Below are 19,418 nucleotides of genomic sequence, written 5' to 3'. Positions count from 1 at the left end.
TTTATATTTGGTAAATTTAAAAATTGACTTGTGATTTTTGTGAATATCTAAGACTTTTAAGTAGCTACTTATGTTACATTTCTTATAAAATTGTTAATTTGGTATTTATTTAAAAGTAAAATGAATTGGCCAATACTCTCCTCTATACATTAAAGCAAGTTTAACCATCAATCTATAAACTTATGTTTAAGTGTCTTGGAAACTATAACACAACATCTTAGATGCAAATCTACCGTTTCATTCCTCCCGCTTCAATACGAACTCTGACATCATTGTCAATCTCTTCATTTTTTTGGATTATAGACTCATGATACTTGGAACTTTATCTCTTGGATATGACTTGTGCATCGATCTAGACTTCCACCTCTATTTCATACGTTACATGCTGAACTTGCATTTCAGTTACTCTAATTTATTCTATTTTAATCTAAAACCCTTAAGGATCATTTGGTCTGAATACAAGTTATGATGGGATTAATTATGATGAGATAAGTTATGCTGGGATTAATTATGATGAAATAAGTCATTTGAAATTATTTCTTATTGATTGTTTGATTTTGTTGTATTCAAAATAATATGCATTGCATAAATTTTAAGAACAAGTTATTCTTACAAAAATACCGTTCACTTTATATAGTTTTTTTTTAAAAGATTTTCTTTGCAAACTTAAGTTATTCATTCTTAAAAATAAAACTTTCATCTTATTTAACTTAAATATTTTTATTTGTGCATTCTCATGATGGTGTTGTATGTGTTTAAAAATAAAACTTTCATTTTGTTTAGCTTAAAAATAAAATTTCCATCTTAAGTGTGCTAAAGTAAAAGAAGATTTATTATTTATTTATATTTATTAAATTTAAAAACAATATTATAATTATTCAAATATACCTTCAAATTCAAATATTTTAATCTTAATAAAAATAAATAATGTCGGAGTAGTCGACACAACAGACACACATGGTTGATTGAGAAAACGGAACCCATATAACAATGAAGAGTCATACAAAGTCATAATATGTTAACTTTGAGAAGACACATAATTATGTGTCAACATTTTTTTTGTGATCGAAAAATGTATACAATTAAATAGAAAAAATTAAGTAATCACTATCTATATCTAATATCTATCTATATTTTTTTAAAGAAAAACCAACTCCTTGAAATGTTTAGATTAGATTTTTTGTGCTTTATAATTGATTTGATTTTGGTTTTTCTTTGATTGGATTTTAGTAATATCAAATATTGTGATTTTTCAAAATTTAAAATCAAACCAAATTAAATATTTGTTTTAATTTCATTATGATTTAAGCGCTCATTTGATCTGAAAAGGTTTTAATAATTACAATTTTGAATAAAGTCTTAATATCATTAAAAGGTGTTTTTGTATAGATAATTGATTTTCATCACCACGCTCTATCCAAAATCATTTATCATCACCACCAATCACCTCTGCAATCACAATTACTATGACTGCCAATCACTAGCATATCTACCACCTCAACCATTATAGTTATATCCACGTCTGCTATCATCACTATCAATCAATCACCATTATTGTCGTCAACCACCTATGTTATCGCAACCACCATTGGTGCCAACCAATACTATCATCTACTACCATATTTACCTCCTCCATCAATATAATTATATTCACTACCACCAAGACAGTCATTATCATTGTCGTCACCTCCATCATCATAACTAGCACGGAAAAGACATAGATTTTCCTTTGAATTTGTTCCGAAAAGTCAGTTACACACTTAAACGATCATAATGACTTATTACACACTTTTACTATTTAAATAATTTAAAGATAAAACTAATAATTCACGTCAAATTCAGAAGTGTTTTCAATAGTTCTCTCGTCCAGAAAACGGAACCATATGACAATGAAGAATCATACAAAGTCATAATATATTAACTTTGAGAAGGACACCTACTAATTGCGTGTCTAGAATATTGTTTATGTGGTCGAGAAATGCATAATAAAATAGAAAGATAATTAAGTAGTTATGCCTACGGATCATATTGATACCTGCATATAAGTTTATGAATTTAGAGCTATGTTATATGCAAATACTTTCTAGTTGTGTTGATGAGTATATATCTTACACTTTGTTAAATTAGGTCTTGGGCAATCCTCCTCCCTTTGAGCTAGCTTTTGGGGTGTGAGTTAGGCCTAAGACCTCATTTAACATGGTATCAGAGCAGGGTTCGTCTCACCCGATGTTGGGACCCCCAAAATCAAAATTGCCCACGCACCAGATGCTAAGCACTGGGCATGAGGTGGGGTGTTAAAGAATGACAAAAGTCCCACATCGGTGGTTAATGAGATGGGTGGACTCCTTATAAGGTTTGGGCAATCCTCCTCCCTTTGAGCTAGCTTTTGGGGTGTGAGTTAGGCCTAAGACCTCATTTAATACACTTATTATGTAATTAATGTTGTGGAGTTGCCTGAGCTACTTGCTTATGATTGCGGATGTTGTTGGAGTTAATATCTCAAAAGATTATTTAACTTCGAAAATTTATATAGCAAGGTTATTAAATTTTACTTTATATGAATAAAATCACTTAACTTAAACCTATATATCAATAAAATCACTCAAATAAATTTAATAAAAATATATCTTACATAACAAACTCTAAATATGTGGTCATCCAGTTGGTTCTGGTCTTATTTCTGATGTTGATTCATAGACAATTAATAGACTTCGAAATATATTTGAACTATAATATAATGAAAGTTGTGGATTTTGATGGGTACTGATGGATGCGAGACGTGCAAACCACGTATACTTAACTAATTGTATTATTAGGATCAAAATAATTAGGTGTCATGCGAAAGCTAATAAAGCGAACCTTAAAAGATTGTGAGTAAGAAGAAAAACGATAAATATATCAAAAGAGACATAAACATCTAATGTGGTTCGATCAACCGACCTACATCCACGAGAGGAGATGAGCAATCCACCATATAAAAAGTAAATAATATTGAGAGAAATAACCTCATACAATTCACTCAGAATAAAAAGAGGTCCACACAAGTGTACGTTTCTCCACCTATACAAAACTCTCAAATTAGTCCCTAAGACTACATTAATGTGAATGATACAAAGTTAGAAGGAATGAGCCTCCATTTATAGATTCATAAGTTTTTTCCTACAAGAAAAAGATTAGCCAAATATGGAGACTTTGTGTTTTCCTTTTAGGAAAAAAAAAAACACAATTATGATAAGAAATTCAGGAAAAATCCCGAACATATATAAATATGTAAGTTTTGGTTTAAAAGCACTAGACTTTTTAAATTATTAAGAGTTCTTAGAATATGAAATACACAGTAATATCATAATATTTGTTTCACCAATAACGAATTTCTTTTTATTTACTAAATCAAGATATAATATTGTACAATAATATCATAATATCTGGTTCACTAATCAAGTTTGCCTCTTAAACTTTTTAATGAGTTTTTAAAATTTTATTTATTTCTAGGATTTATATTTACTTGACATAAAAAATAATTTATTTGTCATGAAATATATTTTTTAATGATAAATTTAGTTAAATAATTTAATTGATGCAAATGCTAAGTTGAGTGATTTTATTAATACAAAATAAAAAGTTAAATAATTTTACCGGATAAATTTTTAAAGTTGGATAACCTTTCTATATCAACTCATGTTATTAAAAAAAGAAGAAGATAAACTAACCCGAAAAACATAATTAAGAGAAACAAAATTCATCGAATATTTACAAAAGTCATTATTAAATTTATTCAAAATACCATGAAAAAAAAGTATTAACCAAAAATATCAAAAGTTTTCGTCGAAACTCCAGAAACTTCAACGTAATAACTATTCAAGACCAAAAAAATTGATAAAACATAACTGAACTTATACCTCAAAAATTACACCAAACTCTTGAAATACATCAAAAATAACATAAACTACAAAGTCTATTGTAACTATCCGATTCGTCGTTACTCAAGGGCTGTGTGAAATTTCAAAGTCCTGAAAACAAGGTTTCAAATTTAAAAATTTGAGCACACGATGAAATTGATTTACTTTAAAATTGACCGGGCTGACGTCAGCCCGCCGTAGCAGAAAGCCTCCCGCTATATGGTGGCACCGCTATAGGGGGCTGACAGGAAATCATACCCTAGTTATATGACTTCTTTTATTTTCCTCCCACTTTTGGAAGGGAGAGAATAAATGAGAGTAGCTCTAAAAAACCTCTAAAGGCACCCGGGGCAAGGGAGCAATGGATATGTTAGATTTTCTTTAACTGAGTAGCTAGACTCATTTTTACTGCATTAAATCTTGTGAATTTTTGGAGATTGCATGGCTTATGACTAAGGTGATTGAGTCAGTCTTTGCATGAGAACTTGAGGAAGTGTAGTAGGTTCATTAACAAAGTTAGTGGTAGTCTAGTATTTGGGAATATCTATGTGATAGAGGGGTTATGCTATGATATGATATGATGGTGACCTAAAGGGTCGGCCTGGAAACCTTAAGAGTGACAATTTTAAGGGTTGAATGTTTAATGATCGAGTTGGCAGTGAAATGTGGTAGGAGGCTGGGATCAAAGTGTACTAGTTTATGGGCATCATACCTAGGACGGTAAAAACATGTGAATGAAGACTTAGGGCTGTGTAACTTTCATATTGCATGTTTCCTTTTGAATGTCTACTTATATTATATGGTAGGTTCGGATCGACCGATAATCTCTACTAGTATGTATTGTTTGTACTGATATTGCTCTTGCTATGCCACTTGTCATAGTCTAGTAGTAGGATTCAGTGATGTTCCATAGGTGAAGATGATGGTGATCTCCGACAACTTCTACTAACCTTCCCTTATGGTGGGAGATGTGTCTTATTTCCTTTATAAATTGTATCTTCTTAGAAGCTTTTGTACATGTTTAGACTAGTACCTTGGATAGTGTTAGTGTGTTTTTCTTGCAAATAAAATTGGTTTTAAATCAAGTTAAGGGGTTTTCAACATATTAGTAGGATGTTTTGTTCACTTCCGCATGTTATGATTAAGCTTTAGGTTGAGGGTTCTCCTATATATGTGGTAGAATTGGTGCCCACCCGGCTCGAAGGATTGAATTGTGATATCTATACTTTCAAATGTGAGTTTTCTTTAAATATTTTTTATTTTTATTAAACTTGTAATTAGGATTTGATATATATCTAAGGACGAAAATACTTATGTTTTACTAACTTAAATGATCAAAGACTACTCAAATACTCTCTCTGTCCCTAATTACTTGTTTACTTTTGAATTGACATACTTATTAAGAAAATAATTATTAACATAGTAAGTTTACCATTGTATCCCTATGAATTATGAAGTGGATTAATTAAAAACTTGAGATTTTCAAGAAGTTTTACCCGTTTCAAATTACTTAATTGAGGGTATAATAGGTTAAAAAAATTGTCCTTTCTTGATTTGTCAAAATGGACAAATAATTAGGGACAACTAAAAAAAGAAAAATAGATAAGTAATTAGGGATAGAGTAATACTTATGAGACTATTCCAAAATGGGCCATTTTTGACATTTTCTCCATAATGGTAGCGTTATAATAACTTTTCATACAGCTACTTGAAATCTATATAATGCCTACGATTTCTAATCATTTTATCATAACTTTCTCTGCAAAAGTTTTTTGCTATATCTAGAAAGAAAATATGGGCATAAAAGGTAAGTTGATTGCTTCAATAGAAGTGAAATGCGGAGGACACTCGATTCATGATATTCTTCACACCAGAACTCAACAAATACCCAACATAACCCCTAGCAAAATACTAAGTTTTGAGTTTCAGGAAGGTGAAGCCGTAGAGGTTGGTTCAGTTGTTTGCTGGAAATATAATAACGGTAATATATACATATTTTCCCCCCTCTTTACATATGAATCAACTTTTTACGTATAGCTGTGTTTGATTTTAGGAGAAAGTCAATATCCAACGAATAATGTTATTATACGCAATATAAAAATATGCATAATTATATTAAAACTCATGTTTGCTCGAGCTGTGAAATGGGTTCAAATATGAAAACATAAACGTTTCACCCATTAAATTGCTAATATTTCGACATTAGTAATCTAAATAATAATTTGTTTTTTCTTACTATAACACTAATTTTCTGAAATATGATTCAACTTTGATATATACTTTCCATTGAATATTTTCACTCATCAATCAAATACCATAAGACAGTGTACAAATACTTTATAGATTTCATTGGAGAAAATGAAAACCAGAGTAAAACCTAAAGAAATGAGCTAAAAATATGTAATTATGAATGTTTTATATCTTTTTAATTACGAGGGTTTGAAAGATAAGAGTAGCCTATAATTAACATCTCATATATTTTCGACTTCATTGATTGTAGATGGAAAACCTAAGATTGTAAAGCAAGTGATTGAAGCTATTGATCCTCAAACTAAATCAATTACTTGGAAAGTAATTGGCGGAGAACTGTTAGAGTTCTATAATTCCTTCACTATTATTACATCATGTGACCCTTAATGGACTACATGGACATTTCTGTACGAGAAAAAAACTGAAGAAACCCCAGAGCCTCTTGGTCTGTTGGGTTTTGCCATTGATGTGACAAAAGATATAGAGAGTCAGTTTATCAAGTAATGGAACACCAATTTTCATTCAATGGAGCCATAGTTATTTATATGAATAAATAAAACATATATGTGTATGTTTATACACATAGATATATGTGTGTTTGTGTTATATTGGCTAGCTAGCTAGTATGTGAAATATATTGTATTTATGTTTGAAGAATGTATTACATATGTACTTCCTCTCCTTCTAGGGATGTATTTCCAAAGTTCGATATATGTAAGATATATATATTATGAATAATTGCAAGTTTGCAATTTACCTATAATAAAAAACAATATATTATATGTAAAAGCCTGTTATTCTCATTCTGTTTCTCAAGTGAATTCCTAAATAGTTTCACTCTCTTTTCTTCCTTCTCTCTAGAATATTCTCTGAGATCCCAACGGTAACTTATCGGCGGAGAAGCTGAGATGAGCATCACCATTGACCTTCTCGGTCCAACAATAACTCAATCCCCAGACTGTAATGATCCAAAATGAACGTAATGACATTTGTCTTATCCCACCAAGAAAAGTCAGCTTAAAACTCAAATAACAACTAATAATGCGGAAGTAAGGCAGAAATGAAATTCTAACACAATAAGATAATCCAGAGAACATAGCCAACTTAAATAAACTCATAATACTTAATTGTTACGTGTACAAACCTCTAAAGTGTTATAACAGAATTGAAAGAAAATACAAGTCTCAAATGACATTGTTTCTAAAATATAACAAGATCATAAATAAGGAGCAAGAGGATCCGCTGAGATGACAAGCAACTACACAGGTTCGCAAACATGATCCCCATCTCTTCGAACGTGATGGGTTGGCCAGACACAGGTTCAACAATCACAAAGCATTCAAATTTCCATGAAAAGATCCTTGGAATTCGTTTGAAATACCGCATGCACAAATCAAATATGCAATCTGACTAAGCTCAACATTTTGGACTCAATGGAACCATCAAAACATGAATTTGAGGTCTTCTTGATCCGAAATTTGTGAAAGTCGCAATTAACTAATTTAAGGCTCAAAAATATCAAACTGCACACGGAACTTCCAAAAAATCAACCAAGGCCTCACCTACACCTAAAATCATCCTCTGTATCTAAGGGGATCGTCGGAAATCCAATTCGAGTATTCTAACTCCAAATGTTATTTAAATTCAGCCCAAGGTCTAAAATCACTTAAACTTCCAACTTATGACATCAAATCCACGAAACACCTTCAAATCAGAAAACGATAACACTCCTAGACCAAATTCTGTATTTCGGAGTTACTGGAACTGACAGTACTCCATTCCAAGACTCAAAACTTTGATTGTTACCACAAATCACTCTTAAGGACTTAACTCATGCAAAAACTCGAAACTTTCAAAAATCATTACTTTTTAATCAAATTGCAAAACGAACTTCATGAACTGATCAATGACTCGGAGCAACTATCGATAGAGATAAAATGATAATTTTATAAAAATTTCCAAAAATGACATTTTGAATCATTATATAAACCCTTTTCTTCACAAACAACAACCCTAAATCCCCAATACAGTGAACTCCCAATCCCCACAAGACTCCCTCCATGCTTCTACTAGCAATACTTTTGTCACCAACACATAGGTATATTCACTGCTATCTTCACTATCATTGTCAAACACCATTACTATTGTCAACCACCTATATTATCACAACTATCATTAGTGCCAACCAATATTGTCATCCGCTATACCACATTTACCATCTTCATCATTATAATTATATTCACTACCACTATCGTCATTATCACTGTCGCTACTTCCATAATCATAACTAGCAGTTAGCATCGATGTCAACTACCATCAAACATTCTTCAGCCACCCTCATAAATATCGTCAACCACTAACATTAACAAACTTCACCATACATCACAATCCACCACTATACTAACAATGGTTGACATCACATAAGTCACTACAACACCAATCACCTCCAGCATCACCACCACTATTATTACTAGCTACTAGCATCAAACATTACCATTACAAATCATTTTCATCATTATTAGCGAATATAGTTGTTTAACTTTTTCTTATCAAATAATAACTTTCAATATTTATTTGCTTTTAAAAAAAATTTATATATGTATTATGTTTACCAATAATTAACTATGCATATTCAGATATAAAAAAAATAAGTAAAAATTAATTATTCAGTGTTCAAATTTAAAGACAATATCTTAATTATTTTGAAGGCTATTCAAATTCACATATTTTAATCTTAATAAATACAAATGAGTCCCCTATAACAACGAAGAGTCATACAAAGTGATAATATATTAACTTTGAGATGGAGACCTACTAATTGCGTGTCAAAATTGTTTTTGTGGTCGAGAAGTGCATAATAAAATAGAAAGATTTGATAATTAGGGGATTACCTATTTGATGTCTATATGTTGATGATGTCTATGGATCATATTGATACATATGTGTATAAGTTTATGCCTACGTGTTGTGTTGATGAGTATATAATTGACAAATTATAACTTTTATTGTTTATGATTGTGGATGTCGTTGGAGTTAATATCTCAAAAGATCATTCAAACTTTGAAAATTTATCTAGTAAAGTCATTAAATTCTGTTAGAACTACGTACGTACATTGTGAATGCTACTTATAAGTTAGAAAGACATCTATTTATAGATTCATAAACTTTTTTTCCTATAAGAAAAAAATTTATCCAAATATGGAGACTTTGTGTTTCCTTTAAAAAAAGAAGAAGAAGAAAAACGCAATTATGATAGGAAACTAAGGAAAAATACTCAACATGTATCATAATATTTGGTTCACTAATTAAGTTTGCCCCTTAAAACTTCTCAATTAGTCTTTTTATTTTTTTTTAATTTGTGGAATTCATGTTTATATGACATAAAAAATTATTTATTTGTTATGTAAGATGTTATTTTAACAATAAATTTAGTTAAACGATTTAACTGATATAGATATCTAAATGAAGTAATTTTATTTATACAAAATAAAATTTAATAACTAAATTTTCAAAGTTAAATAATTTTTTGAGATATCAACTGACGTTGTTGTTAAAATCAGAAGAAGATAAACTAAACCCCAAAAAGTTAAATTAAAAGAAAGAGAGAAGCAACAAAAAGAGAAAAGAAAACAAAAAAATTAACGGAGCCAACTAAGAGAAAAGGACTTTAAGAGGGAAAATAGGAGAAAAGTAGAAAAGAAAACAAATTGAAATGAAAAGAATAATACGTGTGAGGAGGATCTATAATAAATTTTACAAGAAAATTAGTGAAATATAAATAAATTTGACCATCAAAATAATAAATTTAAATTAGTCCTTAAAACAAAAAAGTAAAAAAAAAAAAACGGGTGAGGAGAATCAAATATACCCCATATGGATTATATATTGTTTTAAAAAATAAAATTAAAATTAATTTTTCACTTCCGTTAGAAGAAAAAGGTATTTGTGAGGCAATTATATAACAGTAAGGGTATGTATGATCCACTTTATATCAGTTCTAAATGACAAAGTTGAAAGGCATATCAAACTCTTTTCCCTTAAATTTATTCAAAAGTACTATGCAAAAAAATTAATTGAAAAAATCAAAATTTTCTGTTGAAATTCCAGAAACTGCAACATAATAATTACACAAGACATAAAAATAAATTTGACAAAAATCACTAAACTTACGAAGTTACGCCTCAAAAAACTGTATCAAACTCTTGAAATATGTCAAAAATAACATAAACTACAAAATCTGTACTTTCAAATGTGAGTTTTTGTTAAATATATTTTATTTTTATTAACTTTAATAATTAAGTTTAATTAATATCTGGTGACGAAAATATTTATTTTTGACAAATTTAAAACACCAAGACTACTCAAATAATAGTTATGAGACTATTCCAAACCTACCAGGCTACAACCTAATATAATGGACCATTTTTGGCATTTTCTCCATAATAGGCTAACAGCCTAGCTCTAATTTTCCATGATATGTCTTAATATAACTTTTTGTACATCTAAATAAAATCTATATAAAGACTACGATTTTTAATTATTTTATCATCACTTTAATTTCTTTGTAAAAGCATTTTTAGTATACCCAAAAAAAATAAAATATATATGGGTGTGAAAGGTAAGTTAATTGCTTCAATAGAAGTGCACTATGGAGATTGGAGGACACTTAATTCGTGACCTTTTTCACACCAAACCTCATACTATACCCAACATAATCCCTAGCAAGATACTAAGTTTTGGATTTCATGAAGGTGAAACTATAAAGGTTGGTTCAGTTGTTAGCTGAAAATATAACGATGGTAATATATGCACACTCTCTCCTCTCTCTACATATGAATCAATTTTTTTACGTTTAGGTGTGTTTGATTTTAGGAGAAAGTCAACTTCCAAGATATATAGTGTTTTTCATAAAAAGGTTATTTGATGAATTCTGAATTAATGTCGTCTTTGCTTTCTGTAGCTAATATTTTGACATTATTAATCTTTGATGATAATTTTTTTTTCATAAAACTCTAATTTCTGAAATATGATTCAACTTTAGTGGGGTATATACTTTTCATAAAATATTTTCACTTACCAATCAAATATCGTAAGATATTGTACAAATATTTTACAGATTTCATTGGAGAAAATTATGAAAATCAAAGAAAAAGCTAAAGAAATGAGCTAAATATATGTAATTGTGATTGTAAACATCTTTTATGAGGGTTTAAAAGATGGAGTAGCCTAATAAATATCTCTTATGTTTTCGACTTCAATGATTGTAGATGGAAATGATAAGATTGCAAAGCAAGTTATTGAAGCCGTTGATCCTCAAACTAAATCAATCACTTTGAAACTAATTGGTGGAGAACTGTTAGAGTTGTACGATTCTTTTACTGTTATTATATCAAGTGACCAGCAATGGACTACATGGACATTTCTGTATGAGAAGAAAACTGAAGAAACCCCAGAGCCTCTTGGTCTATTGGGTTTTGTCATTGGTTTAACAAAAGATATAGAGGGTCACCTCCTCAAGTAATAGAACATCAATTCCATACAATGGAGCCATAGTTATACATATGAATAAAAAGCATATGTGTATGTTTACACACATACATATATTTGTGTGTTTGTGTTATATTAGCTAGCTAGTTCCAACTAGTTAGCTATTGTGTGAAATAAATTACTTTATGTTTGAAGAATGTATATATTACATATATATGCACTCCCTCTCCTTCTAGGGATTGTATTTCCAATGTTTGATAAATGTAAGATATTATGAATAGTTGCAAGTTTGAAATTTATCTATAAAAAAATCTATAACAAAAACAATATTATATTTAAAAGAAATTATTCCCATTGTTTTTCTGTCAATTATTTTGTTTTTCTATAGTTCTAAGATTGGGAATAACATTTATAAAATGTTCCTTCTGTAGTATTGATTAATATAGAATACACTGACAAGGTAATGATCATGAATGATTGATCATATGAGATATACAAAATGTCATAAAAGACTGATTCATTCTTTAAAAATGAGCTCAGTCCTCTATGATATCTATGTGATATATATCATATACAAATATGGTTTCATAAAAAATAATTCATTTCTTAAAATAACATTTCTCAGTACTCAATGACACCCCCATTGTATGCAACATAAGTTGGTATAGTATCATAGATGACTTATTCACTTATTAAAAAAAAAAACCTCATTAGTCTTGTATAATGCTCACATCATATATATTATAGGAAAAAGGGTCTGATATCCTCCAATTTTGTTATTTAGAGTCGATATATCCCTTGTTATGAAAGTGACTCATATATACCCCTACAGTTATTCAAATGACTCACATATACCCTTTTCCTCTGACTGAAATCAAAAAATAATAATTTTAATTTAATTATTTAATTAATTTTTTGAAAAAAATATAATCCATGTGGGGTATATCTGATCCTTCTCACACATACGCTTTTTTTTTGTTTCAACGAGTAATTTAAATTTATTATTTTGATGGTAAAATTTATTTATGTTTCACTAATTTTCTTTAAAAAATTATTATAGATGCCCCAATTTTTTTTTACAAATATAAAAACTAAAAATTACAATAGGGCCGCAAAAAAAGAGTTTTAATTTTTTTTATTTACACTAAAGAATGAAAGAAAAAAAAAAATAAGAAACTCAAATAATGATAATCAAAGAAGTCAAAAAATAATTTATGCATGAAAAAGATTAATATATACCTTGAACTTTGCTTGAAGGATCATATATACCCCTACATTAATTTTTAAAAAAAATATAAAGTCAAAAAAAATAAAATAAAAGTAGTTTTTTCACTTCCATTAGATGAAAGGTATACGTGAACTCCTTTTGTAACGATAGGGGAATATGTGAGTCATTTGTATAATGGTAAGGGTATATATGAGTCACTTTCATAATGAAGATATATCAGCTTTAAATGACAAAGTTGAGAAGTACATCAGCCCCTTTTCCTATACTATATATTGACAAGATAACATGATTAATGGACATATTCATTCATGGAAAAATTACAGAAATCCCACCTTTTAGTTTACTTATTACCATTATCCCCTATAAGTTTTACAAATTTCCAAAATCCCTCATTTTCGCGCATCAGATTAGTGTATCTCGCGCATCAGATTAATGTATCAACGCTTATATTATTGTATCTTGCGCATCATATTAGTATATCTATCATGTATAAAATGTACATCAGATTAGTGTATCATGTATAAAATATAATGTATCTTACTTAACGATTAATGTATCACGCGCATCAAATTAATGTATCAGCGCTTATATTATTGTATCCGTTTGAGGGATTTCTGTAATTATAAACTTTTAAGGGGTAGATTGTAATTTTACCTTAAAAGTATGTGATTTCTGTAATTTTTCAGAAGGAAAATACAATTATGAATTTTTTTTATAATAAATAGAGTTTAATCTTAATTCAATTTTTATTATATTATTTTTACCAAATTTTATATATAAAGGAAATAATAAAAAGTAGAGTCACCGTTTAGATATAAATTTTATTTTCGTTTGCAAAAGAATATTTTCTTATAAAATTTATTTTCTATTAATTTAGATTCTAAGCAATGAATTAGTGACTTCAACATTATGTAAAATTACTTATGATAGTCTAATATTTTATCTTTTCCATATTATTAGTCTAATAATAATTCCCTAATATTTTTATTTTTAAACACTATTTAGAACTTTATTATTTAAAAAAAAAAAAAAAAAAAGACCACAAACTAATATTGAGAAAGAGAAAAAAAGAGAAGAAGATAAAACTAACAAAAAAAAAGAAAAAGAAAAGGAAATTAAGAGGAAAAAAATGGATAAAAGGAGAAAAGAAAACAAATCGCAAAGGATAGAAGGTGGGAAAGGACAAAAGACGTGGGAAGACTACCCCGAAATAACAAATAACTTATTGACATAAGATGTGTAACATTGCGAGGGGAAGAGGGTTACTTTGAAAATGGAATCATGAGCCTCTAGTAGTACCTTCTTTACAATTCTGTGGGGGTTCGAAAATCCAATTTAAATTATTCTTAGATTTGATCCAATTTATAAGATTACTTATGTACACCTAAGGAGTATAGTGATAATGACCCGGATTCGAAAGTGTCACACCCCAAATCCGGATGTGATGGCACGTGTCCATTTTCCACCGGACACGTCAGCCTAACCCAACGACAATGATAGAGAAGTAGAAATACGAGAATAAAAGATAATAAATAAGCGGAAGACTTTAATTAAGACTCAACACTACCCAGAATTTGGTTGTCACATGTACAAACCTCTAAATACAAAATTCGAATAAAAATATACAAGTCTCAGAGTATAGTTCTCGAATAGAACAAAACTGAAAGTAAAGATAACTCAAGGGCACGTCTGGAATGAACCGCTACCTCTCGAGTATGTCCCGAAACTCAATCTGCTAAAGAAACTACTAAGCCAAATCTGAGAGAGAGTTGTCAACCTACACAATTGTGTAGAAGCAAGGGTGAGTACCGAAAACCACAGGTACTCGCAAGTAACTCTAAACTAAGCAAAACTAGCAGCTACAAACAACTCCTTTCAATCCCAACCGAACCATCGAAACTTCAATCTAGCAGCAAACCAACCAACCAACCTATACTAAACAGATCATATTCAACAGCCAGAACCAACAGTATATCCTCATCAACCTCAGATCAACAAATAAGAGCAAGTAGATCAAATTCCACATAAGAAGGGTAAACTGATACAATCCACACATCACAGACAAAGATAAGGCAAATGCGATGCAAAATGCAATAATGATGTCATGTAGTCGTGATGCATGTATGTCCTACGATAAACATCTGTTGACGTAATTAGTCCGCGCTGAATACTCAAATCAGAACCCATGGGGGCCACATATGGACCATGTATCACCGTCGGAACCAGATCCCATCGGCATCCAAATCGCTAGCCGGAGCTAGTCCATCTCATATATATCTAGCCGGAGTTAGTCTCAACTGTGTCTCATATCCATCCATCCTCATATCAGTGTCTCAGAACTCATGCAACAGATAGTTCACACATGTGATGAACAATGAATATGCACATGTCATCAATCACAATCATCTCACGACCACATCATAATATTACACATCACATGTCTCAACATCAATGTCTGTATCAATCATAGCCTACTCATGCTCTTCTATCCCCTCAATATCAGTTATCACATGACTTATTCAACAAATTCAAGTCACATATAACACATTTAGCTCGTTTTATTCCCCATCTTTCATTTACAACAATTTCAATCAACAAATAAAACCCATCCTCAATCCCCATTACACCCCCAACACAATTAGGAAAGTAGTCATGCGTAGTCTAAGAGTTTTACAAAGTTTGGAAGCCACTTGCCTTAAAACGAACTCCAAAAGTTACTTGACTTGAGCATTTCCTTTCCGAGTATAATCCGGATCACGATAATCTATTCAAATAATTATTCACAATCACAATTCGAGTCCAATGACACCAAAATCAAGAAATTTAGGGGAAAATGGCAAAACGGTCCAAAAGTCTCATACCGGAAAATGATACCCAAATCTGGAAATTTTTTATGTAAAATGATCCTTAAAGTATTTGGAAGCTAATGGTGAAAACCAATTTGATAACGGAGTTGAAATCAATTCACAAACTCAATTTGAAGGAAAATTCACGTTCTTGAAGAAGCCTAAAATATTCGGATCTGAAACCCTGACTCGAAAATGAAATATCTCTTGAAAAACATCTTACCCATGCTTAGATAAGTTCAAATATGAAATTTCATCAAAAACGGAGTTAAGATCGACCTTGAAATTCTCAATTTATCAAACTTTAACTTTACCGGGAAAGTCTAAATTGTATGCGGTTAATATGATGAAAATAATCGATGAATCAATAATTTTATGTTTAAATCAGTTTACCCATAACATAAGGATTGTAAATATACCTTTTTCATCAAAAAAGGAGTCCAAATCGATAAAACCTCAATTTTTCCCAAGAGATTTACGAATAGGAAAAAAAACCAGATAAAGAAATTATGAGAAAATGTCGAATTGAAGATTGAATACTAACCCTCATATTAATTCAAGAAGAAACCCATAAGAATCACTCCATTTCGATCTCTAGAACCCCCGATATGCTCAAAATACCAAATGAACACAGTCTGAGATTTTTATAACAGTACATGGTTGTTATGCACCAGAAAAACAGCAGTTAATCTTTCACTAAAAATGCCGTAATTTCCTCATACGATAGTGAAATGACCCGATTCTTTTTTTGTAAATGTCTTAAATAATGATACGGACCTGCTCGTTCAATCGGAGTTCAATTTCATGCTCGTTGCCCAGTCAAATATCATTCTACTCGGTAAACAATTATTTTTTATTTGCGATAAAAGTACAATCTCGGGTTAGCGAAAATGCACCCAAAATTTGCAGATAAGTCCTATAATTCATGCTCAAAATTTCAGAACTTTCGGAATAATTTTTCGACCTTTAAAACGAATAATGAACCCTTTAGTTGCCACAATTTGCTGAAATAGTGTCAAAGCATCCAAGAAGCTTAAAAGCTCACCCAAAACTCATTTGGCACTTCCCGAACACAAACCAAATATGCTACTAGCTTGAAAATGACATTTCGGACTCAATGAAATCATCGAAATTTGAATTTGAGGTCTCCTTGACCCAGTATCCGATAAGGCGTCAAGAAACTAACTTTAGGCTCAAAAACTCGAAACGCACTCGGGGCCACTAAAAATTCAACCAAGACTCATTCTAGACTTAGAATCACCCCCTGAATCCAACGGTGCCCTCGGAATTCCATTTCGAGCACCGGAACCTCGTTTGTTGACCAAAGTCAACTCTTGATCAAAATTTCACAATTTTTGCAACTTAGGACCTCAAATCTTCGTTTTAACTCCAAATTCGACTCCGTAAATTCTCATAGACCCGTTTCGACATTTTAAAACTGCTGGAATTGACGGAAATCCGATTCGAGTCTCGAAACTCAAAATGACTCGAAATAGCACTTTTAACCAAACTTTAACTCTTAAAAACTTAACTTTCCAAAAACTCAACTTTTCATCAATTTTCCTTCAAATCAACTTCGAAAATACAATAATTAGGACTCGGGGCAACTATCGGGAGGGGTAAAACGGTCATTTATGAAAATTTCCAAAAATGACCTTTAGGGTCATTACAGAAAGGTCATTTTTGATAATTTTGAATAGTCATTTAACTATAATTAATTAATTTGCGGGTGATTTGTTTATTGTTAAAAATAATGGGACAAGCCTAAAATATTAAAATAGGTTAGTAAGAAATTATTATTGTTAATACATAGTTAATTTAGAAAAAAAGAAAAGAAAAAGAGGAGGAGCAGAAAACTAACCTGCGTGCGGCGTGAACACGGATCAACAGAGGGAAAACTGCTTCACGTAATTTTAGGGTTCTTTTAGCTCATAAATCAAGTTTTAATAATATTGGTATTTGATTGTAGATTTGAGCGATGTTTTTGGGTCTAGATTAGACCTATAGTAATATGAATGTTGTTAGTTTTGGAAGCTTATTGTGATTATTTATTTGAAATGATTGTATTTATTTGAAAGTCCAACAAAAGAGAAAGGCTCAAGTCATTGAGTGATTGTTCGACTATTTGAGGCAAGTGATTTTCTAAACCCTTGTTAAGTGTATGGAATTCGTGTATTTCCTTGTAATATGTGTTTGGGGGTAACGAGACTTGGTGATGGGTTGACTTGTCCACATTGATTAATTCTAATGATGAAAAGGGGTAATAAAAGGCAATGTGATTAATTGTTTATATGTGATGTGTTGAGAATGGTTTGAAAGGCTTGTTGAATCATTGTGAATGTTGTATCATGATTGTGTTGATGTGAATTGTGTAATGTTATTAAATTGGTCATCTCTTAATTATTTGTGTGAATATGTCATTTGCATTGTTCTGAGACATGGCTGTGATAAGTGTTATGTGAATTGAGAAAGAATAAGAAATTAAAGAGGATGCACCATTTCGAGAGACGTATCGTGAGCCGTGATGGATACTATATTTCGAGGGACGTATCGCGCGCTGCGATGGTTACTATTATCGAGGGTCGTATCGCGCGCCGCGATGGATACATGGACAAATAAGTCCCCCATGGGTCCCGGACTGAGAGACAACGGGTGTGTATCATTAGGTCAGACATGCATCACTATACTTGACATTGCATTGCATTTCTTTATGATTGGTGAACTTGATCTTGTGTGTTGCTGATCTTGTGAGTGCCTTTCCGTGGAACTTGTAACTGATGAATATTGAACTTGTTGTTGAAGATATGCAATTGTTAGAGTGTTGTTGTTGAGGATATGAAACTGTTGTTGTTGAGGATATGAAATCGTTAGAGTGTTGTGTTGAGCTATGTGCTTGTAAATTGTGAACTGTTAGGTTGGGCTGGTTGTATACAGATTGTAGTTGTGAAGGTTCGGTTGGGGTGTAAGGAGTACTACTCGTATTCTATCCCCTTAGCTCATGTTTAGAGGTTTACTTGTTGAGTACCGTGTGGTTTGGTACTCACCCCTTGCTTCTACAAATTTTTGTAGGTTACGTGCCTGGATTTTTGTGGTACTTGTCATTCTCTTCTTTTCCAAGGCTTCTCGTGGAGGTTTGTGAGGTAGATGTTTGTCATTTCAGCGACCTTCTTACTCCTATTTATGATCTTGTTCTATTCTAGAAACAATGTCATTTTAGACTTGTGTTTTCTTTTGAATCAATTGTAATACTTTAGAGGCTTGTACACGTGACAATCAGATTTTGGGGGTATTTTTGAGTTGATTATAAAATTTCCGCATTTTATTGTAATGATTGAGTTTTAAGCTAACTTGTCTTGGTGGGATAAGACGAGTGCCATCACATCCATTTTCGGGTCGTGACAATAGTTAATATAATGCACCAATAATGTAAAAAAATGTTTTATACTATAAGATTAGTTCAAAGATACTTAAAATGTATCTTTATAAAAATTGATATTTATAATATTGAATATAGATATACCAATAAAATTTGATCTGTCTATACAACATAATTTTCTGATGAAAGGACGGATAAGGGTAGCTCCGCCCCTATACGTACGTGAGGCCACACTAGTTTTCAGTTTTTGAAAATACACGTAAGTAGCAGCAACTACCAACAATGGGAAGAGGAGGAGAAATCCTAAGAATTAGAGTAATTTGCGATTTGCA

General features: G+C 31.0%; 1 protein-coding gene and 2 pseudogenes across 1 annotated transcript in view; all 3 read left to right on the top strand.

The window, feature by feature from the left end:
- LOC125813446 (kirola-like) overlaps positions 1-19,418 on the top strand; it is a 436,501-nt gene that overhangs the window by 161,227 nt on the left and 255,856 nt on the right. The window lies entirely within an intron of this gene.
- Positions 5,694-6,653, top strand: LOC125813466 (kirola-like; annotated as a pseudogene).
- On the top strand, positions 10,755-11,670 carry LOC125813458 (kirola-like; annotated as a pseudogene).

The sequence above is a fragment of the Solanum verrucosum genome, unplaced genomic scaffold (assembly GCF_900185275.1).
Source record: "Solanum verrucosum unplaced genomic scaffold, falcon-dt-bn FXZP01000203.1, whole genome shotgun sequence".
Lineage (NCBI taxonomy): Eukaryota > Viridiplantae > Streptophyta > Magnoliopsida > Solanales > Solanaceae > Solanum > Solanum verrucosum.
This window is presented reverse-complemented; position numbering and strand designations above follow the sequence as displayed.